At 31.6% G+C, this 15980-nt stretch overlaps 1 pseudogene; it reads right to left on the bottom strand.

Annotated features, from left to right (window-relative positions):
* Nucleotides 1-2703: 2703 nt before the first annotated feature.
* Nucleotides 2704-8087, bottom strand: LOC140879016 (CBL-interacting protein kinase 23-like; annotated as a pseudogene).
* Between the last annotated feature and the right edge of the window lie 7893 nt (nucleotides 8088-15980).

Raw genomic sequence — 15980 nt, 5'->3', positions numbered from 1 at the left:
ATGAATGCACCTGGTTGAGCGAAAAATTGAATTTCTGGACACAATTCATCTCTATTCCGGGACCAAGAACCAGACTTGCTATAGTAAGATCCTCCTTTTCTATGGCTTGCCCTATTTTGCTGAGCTTACACAAGATATTGCTGAATTGAGCATGATCTGGACAAAACAAAAAATGATGAAAAGGTGAACTTGAAGGAAAATTGTTAAGATTCACAAAATGGTATTATGATTAGACTGAATTTTCAATTGTTTTTTTGCAAGATTCCCCCTACCAGAAAGATGCTCAAACACCAGTGTCAAATTTGTTGAAAAGGGTATAAAAGGTGAACCCTGGAAGTGTAATGAGTCTTTCTAAGCATAGTACTTCACTTGCTGTTCACTACAAGAAAAAATTTCATAGACAACGCTTTTTTCGCGTTGTCTATGTGGCTAAAAAAGCGTTGTTGAAGCCAGTGTTGTAAAAAAAACCTCTCAACGACAACGCTTTTTCCGCGTTGTCTTTTTTCAAAAAGACAACGCTTTTTTTTCAACGACAACACATAAAAAGCGTTGTCGTTGAGCTGACTTTTTTACAACACTGACTTTAACAACGCTTTAAATCCTATAGACAATATTTAAAAAGCGTTGTCTTTTATCAAATAAAAAACAAAAAAAAATTAATTCACAATTTTTAATATTATAAATCACTCAAAATTCAAAAATTTGTAAAATAAAATTTAATATACAATATTTCAATATTACAAGTCATTCAAATATAAAAAAATAATCTAATTCTAACTCAATAAACTAGTAGACCTGCATTTTTATTATTCCTATGATCTTCATAAAAAACTTCATCCACATTTGTAGCTTTGATCAGCACCACTTCCGCATTAACTACACAAAATGCAACATCAGTTTCTCATGCACCATTCCAATAAAATGATACAATATAAGGAACAAAATAATTCATGACTCTAGAAAGAAAATGGATGGCACTTAATATATTTATACAATACAAAGGAAAAGCAAGTGGGATTTATGGTTTAATAACATTCAACAAATATCATATTAATATATATAAGCATTTAAGTCATAGAAATGGACTCACTCTCTGTACAACGAAGTTCTGCAGCAGTATCAGTTGTGAAAAAGCGATTTCCCAGTACCAGCTGCAAAAATTACAACTCTTCCTTTCTCTAAATGCCGAACGGCTCTTCTTCTTATGTATGGTTTAGCAATTTTGACATGCGAAATGCAGTCTGAACTCATGTTGAAATGCCAATGCTCTCCATCGTTGATTGCAAAAATATTGCATTCATGACAGTAGCTAACATCCCAAACATCAAGACAGAAAATGCTAAAGATCATATTACAATACACCATCAAAAATCTCCAAAAATCAGAATTATCAATAAAAAACAACATGAATCTTCTAATAATAAATCAATACCAGAGCGTAATAAAATAGCAAATGAACAGCCAAGTACCTCGTGCAAGAAAGTTGTAATTTAAGAGAATCAAAATCTCAAATACTTGGTGTGCAGAAACTTGAATCACGTCCAAAAGAACAGTGGCGCCTAAAACAGTGCCAAATTCACTCCAAACATCCCAAATCCACTGCACAACACTGCCTCCAACAGCCCAGAAACGCAACAAATCCAGAAGCCCCTAAATCAAAAGATGTAATTCACAGAGACAACCATCTGCCCCAACTCAAGGTGCTACAACAGGGCAGCCTTATTAATGTATATCCAACAAAAGTAAACCAAACAATAATCTTCATCATTCAATTCCCTTACTCCATATCAGAGACTAATGTATTGAAATTATCAAATCTACAAAAATAAATCCAAAATACAACCAACATGGAATTAGATCTCCAGCATGGCAACGTAGAAACTACAAAAAGTTGACATAAATATCACAAGACTAGAACCTGGCGTCCTCTAGATATCAGCATAAGAATATCACAATGTATCTCGCTAGTTAGACTAAAAACATTGGATCTTCATGGTTGCTACTGATTTATATCTTGAGTGACCTTTAGTTTAAAAATATGCAGAGCACGTTAATACCAATCATAGCTTAAAATCTCTTGAAACTTGTAGTTTTGATGCTTATTCAAGCTTCGTGATTGTAGCCACCAGCTTTTATTGATCCAGCACATACTCCACATATATTTGAGAAAACACTTGACAGTGCTAAATCAATTATCTACCGTCTCATTATAATTTTCAACAATGGGGAACAAAATAAAACACACAAAAAGATTTGTATATTAGCAGAAATTCAACTAAATTATTTTTTGACACTAATTAAAGAAATTCATGAAATCCCTTGGTGATGTGAATTCTACGAGACCAAGGCAAGAAAGTTGTTGCAAAATGGATCTCATGATCTGCTAATGCATAACCGTATAACACAATTGAATCTAGTAAATCCAATGCAAGGCCAAGAGTTACTTGCAACAGTTTCTATCGATGAATCCCGCGCTGAAGTGTCTTCGATCGTGCGCTTAAAAGAGAATAGAGCAGATTAATTTCTCTGCAAAAATGTTGTCTGATAACCCTCAAGAAGCAAGAAATCTTGATTCTCCATCGCTGGCTCCAATGGCTGCAGCAAACTCAGATGAGATTTAATAAAATACAATGTTTTTTTACAAAAGCGTTGTTTTTAAATGTTGTGCTTGATCATATTTGTTATAGTGTGATATCCCACGCATTAATCATGCATACCGAAACCTAAGGAACCAGCTGCTTGATCAATTTTTGAAGCAATCTCATTCGCAAAACATTTGGATGCAAACCTCGTTTCTCGCTTAACAAAACCCGATAGCCATCTAAAGGGTTGGGCATTTTCCACGGCTACTTAAAATAGAGTGATTCTACCACTCCATCACAACTATAATTTCTAGTGTATACATGTACATGCTGCTTGCTTTTCAAAAAGATAATTGAGATTGAGACCCTGCGAGAAGGAGATAAGCTCAAAGGCAGTCATGATCAGTGGTGGGGTAGGTTGCTGTTCCTCTTGCATTTCCACAACAAAGTTCGGTGAGTCCTGAATTCAAGAAAGAATAGTTTAGTACATCTATCCTTAAACATTTAAAGAATATAAGCTGCATCAGAACACCCACCGCTGATTCATTAAAAAGAGCATCAACATCGTCAAGAGCAACTTCCTCACATTCAAATACAGGTTTCTTGTATCATTTCTTGAACCACCCATTTTCGAGAACCTCAGAAATTGTGATCCTCTGCTCCACATGGCAAAATCATGTGAAGAAGTTACAATCGGCATGAAAAATAGATCAGCGAATTTAGTAAAAGAGCTTAAATAAAAACCAAATTTTCTAACTGAAAAAGCTAAAACACTTCTGGTTTTGTTGTTCTCTTCCTCTGGCACTGCTGGAAGGGTCATATGTAAATAGCATGAAAGAAGTGAACATACTGTCAATGGATTGGGATCCAATAATCTTGTAATCAAATTCTTGGTGCTGGTAGAAAACCAAGGAGGGCATATGAACTGCGCTACAAATATCTGAAACGGAGATTAATGCTGTTTGAGCATTAACATGCATATATTACAAATTTTATCCAGGGTAATGTGATACTTGCACCGCTTTTAACCTGATATCTCTAGTATTTTAATACCTTAAATTCCATTCAGGTAGGTTCAGTGATTTCGAGAGACGTACATTTGTGAGGATAACTCCACAACACAACACGATAGAATTGATAAATGTGATTTTGTTACCTTTTTGTACAATGCCATAATATTTGGATCTTCAAAAGGGAAAAACCAGCCATAAGAACAAAAAGTACGACACCACATGACCAAATATCTTCTTTGGCTCCATCATAACCCTTACTTTTAATCACCTGCATAATTTTGTTAGATGATTAAAAATCTTAGAAAGAAAAGAACTGGAAAACAAAATGCACGAAAATCTAATTGCATACCTCTGGAGCAACATAGTTGGGTGTTCCACATGCTGTATGAAGTAACCCATCTTCCTGAAAGCAAGATTAAAAAAAATTGAACTTCAAGCACAATATAACATCTTGAGTTAGGCTAGATTAAGATCTCAACAAGGTGTCTCAGAAATGCAGCAAAGGTAAAAGTAAAATATTTCTTACCCAAGCTTGCTGAGATAGTGCACTTAATCCAAAGTCCGAGACTTTAAGGACGCCACTGGTGGTAAGCAACAGGTTATCCGGCTATACATTAATAAAAATGAAATAGAATTTGAGTTCCAACCATCAACTATCAAGACTGTTGCGCACAACACTTTTTTGATATTTTCTAATATTAAAAAGAAAATTAGAATCTTACCTTAAGGTCTCTATGGTAAACGCCTCTACTGTGGCAGTAATCTACAGCATTAACTAGCTGCTGAAAATATTTTCTAGCTTCATCTTTTCCAAGCCTACCTTTAGTAGCCTGGCCTCAAGAAACCACAAGGAGTATTGTAACGCCCGGAACTATTTAATTTTAATCCAAAAATATTTAATTTGGGAATATTTAGAGTTTTGATTTAAATTCTAATATTCTTAAATTATTTAGGATTGAAATTGAATGAAATGAAAAATTGAGGACTGAATTGCAACTAGGCAAGACTTGGAGGGCTAAAGTGCAATTTTCAGAATTTTAAGTGATTGATCAGCATGTATACGTGTGTTATGCTTAACATTTTAGACAATTGAAAGGATTTAGAACAGAGCAAATCGATTCCTTCTCATTTCTTTGGAATTGTAATTTTCAAATCGCCGTATCTTTTAATCCGGTTATCCGATTTCGATTCCGAAAGATGTTCTGGAATCCTTGCAAGAAGACCTTTGATTTGATGTAAGTTTTCTCTTAGTTCATTATGGATTATGAAGTCGAAAATGACAGAGATCAGATGTGGTTATGAATTGTTGTTGTTGAGCTTGTATTCTTTGTTCTATCGAGTTCGGGTTGAAGGATGGCTATCGATTATGTTCTTATGAATTTCCAGCTGATTATTCGATAGTATACTTGTTGATATGTTGAGGAATTATGCTGGTTTTGAATCATATACAACTGATATGAATGTTGGAATTGTTGTAGTTGAGTTTCGGTTGCCGACTTTAACCGTTATGCTGCCGACGTTATGATTCAAGACTGTTTTGCAATCTTGTATTGAGTTGTGAGGATAGTGAGTCCTAGCTGATGGTTGTAAGCTTTCTCAACTTTGTTTCAGATTGTGTTAAAGACCATTGAGCTTGAGAACGTCATCTTCGAACCAATAGAGTGTTGAAGTAAGGTTTGAAGTTAGTCTCCAATGGAGTTTGAATGGTTCTAAGTGCAGATTTTGATACAAGTCTTGTGATTGTGTTGTTCAGATTTGGAGAGCTTGAACTCACCTTGGAATCATCTTAAACTTCACATTTGAAAGGTAAAAGTGGACTACTATTTTGAATGGGATTATAACTCGAGATGGTTTGTATCGAGTTCCCTAAATCACATACTTATTTGCTTATTTGATTTTATATGCTTTTCTATGAATGGTTGAATGAGTCTTGATGTTAATGAATGCTATTTTGTTGATATATGATGCATTCATCTTGTAAGACTTGTTCTTTGATTTTGAAATGAACGGAAACGTTCGATTAGACGATTTGAGGGATTATATATGTATGGCCTGAGTGGTTGACTTAGCCTAGCGTCTGATTTACATATATGATGCATTCATCTTGTAAGACTTGTTCTTTGCTATGCATGTTTAGTTGCTTTTACTGGGAAATATATTTCTCACCGGAGTTATCCGGCTATTGTTGTGTTGTATGTGTCATGGCGATAGGCGGGAGTGGAACAGGGCAAAAGCGATCTTGAAGAACAAGGGATGAAAGAGATGAGAGAATAGAGTGATGATCCGAATTTAGATGGTTTGAGCTGTCAATGTTTGTGTGGAGTCTCAAAACATGATCATGTTATAGCTACTTGTACCAAGACTTGTTGGTTATAAAGTGATTGTGTTGTTGATGTATTTAGGATTTGAGTTGATGTTGTAAATCCTTAAGACAGCATGTTGTAGTTTAATCCTTTTTGGTATAACAATGATTCTTGTTTGATATGTGAGCCTATCTTGAGTTGATTTTAAGGCTTTGTTATGATCTATTTCTATCAATTTATATCATGTTAGTATGCATGCTAGCTTATGATTTTGTATAGGCTATGTATGAGTTGATGATAGATGAAAAATGAGTAAATGAACATGTGTTGACAGCAAAAGAATTCTGTGGAATTGCTGGAAACTTAGCCCGCTCGATCGGGTGATTATCACCGATCGAGCGAGGCCCTTGATTTGGAAACATAACCTTGAGCATTTTGTGCTCGCTCGATTGGTAGAAAGTACCCGATCGAGCGAGGCCAACATTGTTCCACCCGAGAGTTGGGCTTAAGTGCTCGCTCGATCGGTGGGTTTTCATCGATCGAGCGAGGTACTAATTTAAAAAAAAAAAAAATTTACGTTATTTAGACTTTGATTCTTTGTCTATTATTTATGAAGATGTGATTAATGAGAGATTAGAACTCGGGTCGTCACAAGTATTGTCATCAGCTACTATCCTCATAATCAATCTGTCATGATTACACATTGACATCGAATAATACTCGTAGCTTACAATTTTTTCAAAGAGTTCACCACCACTGAAAAATTCCATCACGATGAATACCTTTGACTTGCTAGCCATGACCTGCAGGGAGGGCAAATAAATCGAATCAAATTAACAGGTTTGGAAAAAGTTGGCATGACAAGTTAAATAGCTACCTCATGCATTTGAATGACATTTGGATGCCTTATTAACTTCATGGTTGAAATTTCGCGCTTAATCTGCAGGAGCATTAGATTTTAACAAAACAAATAGAAACAAAACTTAATTACTGGCAACAAGACAATGAAGCACGCCAAAGACCATAAAGAAAAAGCATGCAGTTCAAATTGTTGTAAAGAAAGTAACAACACCGGCTCCCTCCCACACGCAAACATAACAAAGAGATATATTTACTAATTCTCACATTCATTACATCTTTATTCATGCCATGTCTAGCTTTATATATTCAGACTGCTGCATGTTGATCCATAACCATTTGGCATGCATCATTGAAGTAGTTTTAGAATTTTAACGTCCAGAGATGTTGAAAGACCCAAAAGCTATTCCAGTAAAATTTGAGAAATCATGATTCTAACATAAGTTTAAAAAATCAAACCAACTCCTATTGCAAATGGATAATTGCAATAGAATCTGCAAAAGATCATACACCCATAAAACAAAGACAAATATATCAAGATCGAGAACAGGCAAAACAAGAAAAAATAAAAAAGAAATAGAAGTAAAAAAGAAGCGAAGCATAAAAAAAAAACTAGAAAAAGCCCAGAGGGTTATCCATCAGCACCATGAGAGAAAATGACCAGTGCAATGGCAAAACAAGGTTGAAAGTAAAGTCAACTCCAAATAATGAAATAAAATGTAAACAAATACTTCGAATGACACTTTTTAAATTAACTAGTGGAAATGAGAAAGAACACCTGCCATCTTCTTTTAACGAAATCTCCAATGAACTAAGGCTAAACCTAATGAGGGTACACTGATACACAACTAAATAAATAATACAGTGAATAATTTTCAACTAACTTTGACGAGAATGCTTAGAGCACACAAATATTTTACAGAAACAGAGTAAATGCGTGAAGGATGCTTGGAATTTGACAGGAAAAACAAAGATGCAGCTGAACGTTAGAACTGGAAACATATATCTACCACATGCTCAACTAATTCGAGCACTCGTTTTCAGGTGAATGATGACAATAGAAGATTAGCATAAACTAATGGGTCCATATTGCTTAGAATAAAAATACATACATTGAGCCGTGTCAACTCCCCATGATTTGCAAGGCGTAAATCCAGCCCCTACAGCTCCTCATGAGTTTAGACAGATCGAGCAAGCCGACACTTTCTCCCCCTCGTCGCCCAAGTTTAAACAGAGCAAGGTAGATCCAAAGTCTTCGCAAGCTCGTCAACTACAAGAACAGAAACAATCGATGATGATGGAAAAGCAAAAGAAGAGGGAGAAATCGCCATTAACGATTTGTCAAATTGGAATTGAAAGAGAGAAAAAAAGGGAATCGCAATGGAAGGGCTTGGGGATTTAGGGTTAATTTTTCAGAAGTTTAAAGAGAAAAGGGACGCGATGAAGGGTTTGGGGATTTTTGGGTTTTTTACGTTAAGTCAAAAAAACATATGTATTTCAAGTTTTATTTATTATTTAAAATTTAAAAAAATGGTTTATCTACAACACTTTTTAAAAAGTGTTGTAGTACATATAAAAAAACACGCTCAAAGATAACGCTTTTTAGAGCATTGTCTTAGACCTAAAAAAACGGTTATAGACAACACTTTTTAAAAAAAGCGTTGTCTTTTATGAATTTTTAAAAAATAACAACAACGCTTTTCATTAAAAGCGTTGTAATTTAAAAAAAGACAACATTTTTTTACCAAAAGCGTTGTCTTTTAAGTGTTGTGTTTGAGCATTTTTGTTGTAGTGGTTGTGCATGAATTCTCATGCATACAGACCTCTCTGTGTTTCCTGTGGTGTGTGCTTATGTTTGTCTCATACACGTTTGATCCTGATATTATTATCACATGTCTTTCAATGATTAATATTGTCGGTGACTCACCATGAATATGAAAAATTGAAACATCAAATGGAAGAACAATCACAAAGCGAAGAAAAACCAATAGCACAGTAATGTTTGGGGTTTGTATATATCATTATAGATTTTTATTATTGTTTTAGTAGTTTATGATTGAACTCCTGATTCACATTCTTTAACTTTCAAGACCCAAGAAAGCACGGGAATAGAGATAGGCCAAAAATTGTGTCTGCTCACCACTATTCTTGATAATCACAAAATTGAAACATTTGGCATCTACAATATGTCTGAAGTTTTCTAGTTGTTGCTAAACTAGCCGACGCATTTACGAGAACAAAGTTACTTTGTGACTCATAACTGAATTTTTTTTAAAAAATTGGAATATTACCCGCATTTAATAGTGACACTCATATACTCACTCACCCGAACCACCTATCTCAGATAAAAACGAAGATGAGCTAGAAGAAGATGAGAAAAAACAGTTCTGGGAATGGTGAAGAAAACCAATAAACTGATGATGCTTAGTTTCTGTTTTCATTTAATTGTCTTAAGCCGCTGAGTATTAAATTCAGTTGTTTCCAGTTAAGGATTGTAAAGACAATTAAATTTTGAGTTTGTGTAAGACAATGTATTTCAGTTTTATGAATATGTAAACTGGTTTCTGGAAATTTTGAAAATTTGAGGCTTGTTGTTTAATGTGAAATCGTTAAATAACGCCGATGAACTAGGCCTAGTTTTGGGGCATGACACGGGATCTATCAGGTAGAGAGAGGATATCCTGATAATTTTTTTTCATGTTCAAGGTTTCGTTAAAAGATAAAAAAATGTGTTTTTATTTTTTAAAAAATACTATTTAGAAACTAATTATATTTCTAAAGAAAAAATAAATATTCAACTTAAAACGTATAATATTAAAATATTCTGAATAATGCTTCAAGGTTTTGTTGAGAGAAAAACATCAAATTATGTATCGGATAATTATTAATAAAATGTTCGGATACAAATTACTAGATAAATTTTGTTAAATAGATGGTCAAATTGCATCACTTATTCTACATATTTATTTTAATTAAATAATTTTAAAAATCAATTAATTAAAATTTTAAAATATACACGAGAATAAAATTTCATTCGTGATTCTACGATTCGATCGCTCCAATAATAAATAATTATGGAATTAAATACATAATTAATTGATATATGGGTTGAAACCAATAACATTTGGCACAATATATTAATAAAATATATTATAATATTATTTCGAGAGTGGTTGAGAATCCCGTCATGATAAGATTTTAATCACAATCCCTCTTTCAATATTAATCGCGGCAGGAAAAATCCCTAAAATTCGGGTCGAGAAAACGTCGGGTTGAGATTTTTTCGGGACGGGAATGAGATGAGATTCAGGAATGGTCAAATTTCAAGAATTTTTCCAAACCTAACTACTCATACCAGCGGATCACGATATTTATGAACATTACCTAGAGTCGATTAGATCACTCCCATTTTTATATAAAGATCAACGTCGTCCGTAATGTTGTTTTCAGTAATAGCAGATTGTTCATCTTTTCGAATAGCATAATCATTATTCATCGACCCAAATTGAAGAAGAATTATCTCCATCTATATTTTATATTTATCGCCCTTTAGTTCAGGAATGCCACATTTCATATCATAAAAAACTTGTAGGTTGCATAACTGCATAAAAGTATATATGCTTATAAAACTTTTTGAGGAAAATATCATGTTTACAAATGTAAAGCATGTCATAAAAAATCTAGCGACATAAAAATTGCATGTGAGATAAAGTTTTAATTACATAAGAATATTTGTATTAAATCGATCTGTGAAGAACTCAGATCATGTTTTCTAATGTCACTTCGTAATTATTCAACTCTAATATTCACAATGTGTATCTTTGTAAGCCAAAACTGTCATCAATTACTTTATTATTCACATTTTTAACATAAATTGTTCATATAAAATTATACATAACTTAATTATAATTTAATATGAACACACTGTGAATATTGCAATGACCAAATATTTTCCAATAGAATTTGCATTTCAAAACTTTAAGCATATAAATGCAAAACATAATGTTGAATTTGCATGTTACTCAAAGAAATAAATCTATAATATCATTCAAAATCAGGGGAGTGTATTCGTTGCAAAGTTTTATTGACTTTTTTTAAATGAAAGAATTTTGTGGAGTTGATAGATTTTTACAGATTTTATTAGAATCTCACAAACTTTTAAAGATTTTCACAGACTCTTGCAAATTTTTTTTTCATGACTTTTATTGACATTTGTAAACTTTTTCTAGAACCCTATGAGTTTTGTAACATGATTGTGGCTTTTATTTATTTCATAGAATTATTAATCGAATGTCAATAATTTCTATTTATATTTATTTAAAATAATTATATTTTTTAAAAATATTTTTATCTATCAATGAAACTAATTTTTACTTATCGATTTGATTTACAAAAATCGATAACTAGTATTAAATTTATTGCAATTTAGAAATTAATATAACTCTAAAAAATCTAAAAAATTTGAACATATTTAATTTTATATAGTACCCTTATTTATATAATATATATATATATATACACACACATTCATGTTAATAAAAAATACATCAATATAAATCACTATCGTAAATTTTGAATTATAATAAAAATTAAGCTACAGATTAAAAAAAATTATAGAAAATAATTAAAAAATTAAATTTTATATAATAAATAATGACTTACTCATAAAAAATAATTATTGTTATTTTCAATTTATGATCATTAAAATATTATAATTTTTTTGTTGTGTAGTATAATAAGTTTTTATTACAAAAAAATAATAAATACTATTTTAAATCTCGTGAGGTTTTGTAATTAAAATTCGAAAGATTATGAATGCTAAATTTAATTTTATTTTATTTTAGAAATAGAAAAATATTTTGTATATATATTATTTTTAATATAACTAATATGTATGAGACTAGTGTTTATCAAAACTGCGAGAATATAGTGGCTACGGCAAGTGAGTGAAACTAATAATATATAATGGTTGGGAGAGTTTTGAAATTATTTTAAATAATCCATCATTTTTTATATATTTAATTTTTTTCCTTTTGGATGCATATACATTTCAGTAATAATTTTTCTTCAATTTAATTTGGATTGAAAAGAATTATAATATTTGCTTCAAAAAAAGTATTATAAAATTATATTAAAAAAAGTATTATAATTTTATTTTCAAAAAATTATTATTATACTAAATTATCATATAATTTTTTTAGTTTTATCCATTGATTTGAATTCGCAATGCCGTGTATGCTGAGTCGATACTAACATGTCAACGTTGTAGGAGAAATTGGATGTTTGTGAGCAATTCAAACTATTGTTCAGAAAATAGAGGCATTATTGTGTGTGTTGGGATATCAATCTAAGTCCCACATTGGTAGATCAAGAAAATAATCATGAGTTAATAAATGGAATGATATCTCCATTGGTATGAGGCTTTTTGGGTGGGTTTCCAAAAACAAAACCATGAGGGTTAAACCCAAAGTGGACAATATCATACCATTGTGGAGATATCCGGATTCCGTTGTCACAACAAGTAGTATCAGAGCCATGGTCTGATCGAACCAATATGGGTGGAATCCTCGGAATTAAAAACGAAGGAGGTGAGGCTTCCGGTAAGATCCGTGTTAAGCTCTCGAGGGGTTATGCTCCCGGGAATTCATGTAAGACGTGTGCCTCAATGTAGTGTAGTGGAGTAGCCTCGATAAGAGAAGGATTGAGGGGAGGCCCGGACCATGTGAATAATGGTGTGACTTCGTTTGAGGGGAGGATTGTTGGGATATCAACCTAAGTCCCACATTGGTTGATCAAGAAAATAATCATGGGTTAATAAATGGAATGATATCTCCATTGGTATGAGGCCTTTTGGGTGGGTTCCCAAAAACAAAACCATGAGGGTTAAACCCAAAGTGGACAATATCATACCATTGTGGAGATATCCGGATTCCGTTGTCACAACAGTGTGGTGCCATTGATCAGCTCCCCTGTCTTCACTTAAGTGTGCATTATTGTCTGGTCCAATTCAGCTCCAGAAAAAATTGATCATATATTTTTTGGATTTGGGTCAAAATCATTAATTTCGAATATGAATCACATGTATATATTTTTCACGTCGTTTTGATAATTTTTTTTATTTTTTTTATAATTTGTCTACATTTGTGACAACAACAAATCCATGTCAAAAAGAAATAATGTCCAACTAGTTTTTAAAGAGTGTGTACTTATAACCGATTTCTCACTTGCAGATTGTATTTCATAACTTTTATTGACATTTGTAAATCAATTCTAGAACCCTATGAATTTTGTAACATGATTGTGATTTTTATTTATTTCATAAAATTATTAATCGAGTGTTAATAACTTCTATTTATATTTATTTAAAATAATTATATTTTTTAAAAATATTTTTATCTATCAATGTAAATAATTACGTATCAATTTGATTTACAAAAATCGATAAGTAGTATTAAATTTATTGTTATTAATAAATTAATATAATTCTAAAAAATTTGAATTTATTTAATTTTATATAGTATCCTTATTTATATAATATATATATATATATATGTATATACATATATACACACACATTCGTGTTAATAAGAAAAATACATTAACATAAATCACTATCGTAAATTTTCAGTTATAATAAAAATTAAGTTACAGATTTAAAAAATATATAAAAAAAATTAAAACATTCAATTTTATATAATAAATATTTAATTACTCATAAAAAATAATTATTTTTATTTTAAATATATAATAAATAAAATATTATAATTTTTTTGTTGTGTAGTATAATAAGTTTTTATTAAAAAAAGTAATAAATATGATTTTAAATATCGTAAGGTTTTGTAATTAAAATTCGAAATATTATGAATGATAAAAATTTTATTACATTTTAGAAATAGGAAAAAAAAATTTGTATATATTATTTTAAAAATAACTAGTACGTATGAGGCCAGTGTTTATCAACGCTGCGAGGAAATAGTGGCTATGGCAAGTGAGTGACACTAATATATAATGGTTGGACGACTTTTGAAATTATTTTAAATAATCCATAATTTTTTTATATAATTAATTTTTTTCCCTTATGCATGCATGTAAATTTCAGTAATAATTTTTCTTAAATTTAATTTGGATTGAAAAGTATTATAATATTTACGTCATAAAAAGTATTATTAAATTATTATTATTATTATTATTATTATTATTATTATTATTATACTAAATTGTCATATAAAATTTTTAATTTTTATCTATTGATTTGAATTCGCAATGCCTTGTTTGCTGAATCGATACTAATATGTTAACGTTGTTGTAGGAGAAATTGGAAGTTTGTGAGAAATTCAAACTATTGTTCAGAAAATAGAGACTTGAATACATAATTATATTATATTAATAAAAAAACTAAAACCGGTGAATTGTATGGTCCAATTCAGCTCCCCTATCTTCACTTATAAGTGAGCATTATTGTCTGGTCCACTTCAGCTCCAGAAAAAATAATTGAGTAGAAATCAATAATTTAGAATATGAATCACATGTATATTTCTCACGTCGTTTTGAGATATATATATATATATATATATATATATATATGACAACAAAAAATCCATGTAAAAAAAAATGTCAAATTAGTTTTCAAGAAGTAGTGTCTAAGTTGGTGGAATATGTGTACTTGTAACCAATTGGTCAAAGACTCAATTTCCTACCAACACCTAATTAATGGACAAACATGTAGCAGAGAATTTGCTTAGCATTGTTTACATAATTGATGTGCATTGCAGGTAATTGCATTTAGCCCGAAAATTAATCCAATATAAACCTACAAGTAAATATATATGCGGACTCCCCCGTTACCAATAATAATATATAAAAAATAAATAATACCATCATACCAGCTAATTGATCAATCTCTTAAATAAAAATTCTTTGTGCTATTTTATTTGTATTTACGTATATTTGTCATCCTCGTTGTCATGATCATGATTACTATTGAGATTGATCAATTTGGTCATGTCATATATATTTAGGGTAGTGAAAAGTAATTATTATAATCACTTCATAAATAATCTATGACGAAGCCACCCGGTACATCCACCGTTCATGGGGCCCGATTTAGGGTAGTGAAAAGTAATTATTATAATCACTTCATAAATAATCTACGACGAAGCCACCCGGTACATCCACCGTTAATGGGGCTCGGGCCCCATGAACGGTCCAGATCCACCAGGTGAATTTTACCCGGTTGATAATAGAAAATCCCGCTTACCGGGCAGTACTTCATAAAAGCTAAAAAGACACGCGGGGTTGAGGAGAATTAATTATAATTATTTTTATAAATAAAAATTTATAATGATTTTTTATTTTTATTTATTTATTTATATTTGTAATGAAAAAATCCGTGGATCGGCCCGCCTAACCCACAACTATCACGTCCCGCGATCGAGACGTGTCATCGACGTTGTTTAACATTTCAAATCGTAAAACAACAAGCCATCTAGTATAGAAAAAAGCCTTCAACAAGTTTTTTACATAATCAAATATGTCTTTACAAATTAGAAAATACGACAATAGAAAATAACTACTAATAAGATTTTAACAACTTGATCACCAAACCTAGAATGCATGTTGCTCATCTTCTTCTAACTGTTCTTCGGTATCTGGGAAGGAAAGTAAGGGGGTGGGTGTTTTGGGAAACACTCAGCAAATGGGGGCCGATCGGACATGATAAACACCAAAATATACAAATTTGACTAGTAGAATTTCTATCTTTTACTTCGGCAATTAGTAATTACGAAGTAAAATGTAACAATCAACTTCGGTAATAACACGAGCGAAGTAAAAGTTCACATTTTACTTCGGTACTTTAAAAACTCGGGCTTCACTAATAATTTTTTGTAGCATTTTACTTCGGCATTTTAGTTTTGCCGAAGTAAAAAGTAAAAAAATAAAATTTTTAATTATAAGTGCTGAAGTAAAAAGATGAATCGGATCCCTTTCCTGAACCGGGATTTTATATGTACCTTTCTTTCACTTTTAACACTTGGTAAAAAAAAAAAAAAGAAATCCATCACCTATCTGCTCGCAATCCCCTTTCTCCTTCAACCAAGAGGCCGCCGATTTGCATCTCCAGCCATCCACCACCGTCGTGAACCGCTCGCCAACACCGTAATTCGAAAACCCAAGGTCTAAATTATAATCTCGGAATAATTTAAGCATGCTAAATCTTATACGAA

This window comes from Henckelia pumila, chromosome 2 (genome assembly GCF_033568475.1).
Source record: "Henckelia pumila isolate YLH828 chromosome 2, ASM3356847v2, whole genome shotgun sequence".
NCBI lineage: Eukaryota > Viridiplantae > Streptophyta > Magnoliopsida > Lamiales > Gesneriaceae > Henckelia > Henckelia pumila.
Note: the sequence above shows the minus strand (reverse complement) of the source record. Positions and strands in the feature narration are given on the sequence as shown.